Consider the following 1,948-nt stretch of genomic DNA (forward strand, 5'->3'; position numbering starts at 1 on the left):
CCAAGTCTTCTAACTCAGGAACAAGATGTGTCTCCCAATTGACTGAGTCTTTAATTATTTTAGCAACACCTTGTACTATTTAATATACAGACATAACTTCTTGTACGTAGATAATCCACACAAGTGCTTCATATTTTGTGATGATCTTTAAATGACGATATTTCAAAAATACAACTACAAACTATCATATATTCCCCAAAATGTCAGTGAGCAAATATGTAATAGTAATCATAAAGACAAAAATTGGTTAGAAGCACAATTCTAGCTTATAAAAAGTACTTTCTTGCTTAGCATGAATTTTTCTGTATATCCACATATGTTTAAAGAAGTCATCAAAAATATACTGGAACTAGGGATCAAAATGCCAATTTTTACTGCTGATAATCTATAGAAAAGAGAACATAGAAAAGTTTGCTTTCATTTATATATGTGGTTCAAAACGAATCTGGTGAAATGTGTGATTTTACTTCAGCTCTCAGTAAATTTACCATAATGCATTCCTGAAATCTTGGGTGGTAAGAAAGAAGGGAAGAAGGGGGCTGCCGCTGCCACGCGCAGGGTGAAGACGAGTGCCATGGAGGAGACACTGCCCCCAATGCAAGCCGGCAGCAAGCCACACCTTGAGAAGTTGACCCTGGGTGTAACTCGCATCCTGGAATCTTCCCCAGGTGTGACAGAAGTGAGCATAATAGAAAAGCTGCCTGCTGAGCGTCATATGATTTCTTCATGGGAACAGAAAAACAATTGTGTGATGCCTGAGGATGTGAGAAACTTCTACTTGATGACCAATGGTTTTCGCAATACCTGGAGTGTGAAACTAGATGATCACATTATTCCACTGGGGAGCATGGTGATTAATGGCATTTCCAAACTGACTCAGCTCATCCAGTCCTCCGTGTACTCACTTCCCAATGCACCAACTCTGGCAGACCTAGAGGATGATACTCAAGAAGGCAATGAAGACCACCAGCTAGAGAAGCCTCACTTTGACAGTCGCAGTGCGATATTTGAGCTGGATTCGTGCAATGGGAATGGTAAAGTTTGCCTCGTCTACAAAAATGGGAAACCTGGATTAGCTCATGACACTGACATATGGTTCCTGGACAGAGCATTATACTGGTATTTTCTCACAGACACCTTTACCACCTATTACTGCCTGCTCATCACCCACCTGGGCCTGCCCCAGTGGCAATATGCCTTTACCAGCTATGGCATTAGCCCACAGGCCAAGCAATGGTTCACTATGCAGAAACCCATCACCTACAACACAAGCTTGCTCACAGAAGAGCACCTTTGTGAACAAGCTGGACCCCAGCAAAGTGTTCAAGAGCAAGTACAAGGTTTTAATCCCAAAAAAGAAAGGGCCTGTGCAGCCTGCCAGTGGCCAAAAAGGGCCTGGGCCCATAGCTCCTCCTACCTCTAAACCTTCTGCAGGCTCTGGAAACCCTGTCCGAAAATAAGCGGTCTGTCACCTCACATCAGTAATAGCCGGGCACAGATGGCCCTGTGCAGGCCCCACCCTCAAGCATTCTCCTGAGTGGCCAAAGCCTTAGACCTTTGCTCCCACTGTCGTTAGCCAGGAGTTGGGACAATCACACTGAATTCTCCCCAGGAGTCCATTCCTCTGTAGGTTGTGCCAACCTCATCTCCAAAACCAACAAAGATTTTCAGATGTACCTAGAGCTTTCATATGTCTGTACCCAATCCTTAACTTCTTAGCAGTAATTAGAGAGGTCACCCTCCCAAATAAACCCATGGTTTGACTCATGAAAAAGAAAGAAAGAAGGGAAGAAGGATATATAAATATGTATATGTATACGTATTTGTATATATACACACACATATGCTACATATACACGTGTACATAGATACACATATGTATATATGAATTTGTGATCATATTAATGTATGCATATTTATGTTACTGGAGCTGCTAGGAATTTTTATC

General features: G+C 42.2%; 1 pseudogene; it reads left to right on the forward strand.

Moving 5' to 3' along the window:
- Nucleotides 1–553: 553 nt before the first annotated feature.
- Tpgs2-ps2 (tubulin polyglutamylase complex subunit 2, pseudogene 2) lies at nt 554–1,460 on the forward strand (annotated as a pseudogene).
- Nucleotides 1,461–1,948: the final 488 nt, after the last annotated feature.

This window comes from Rattus norvegicus, chromosome X, assembly GCF_036323735.1.
Source record: "Rattus norvegicus strain BN/NHsdMcwi chromosome X, GRCr8, whole genome shotgun sequence".
NCBI lineage: Eukaryota > Metazoa > Chordata > Mammalia > Rodentia > Muridae > Rattus > Rattus norvegicus.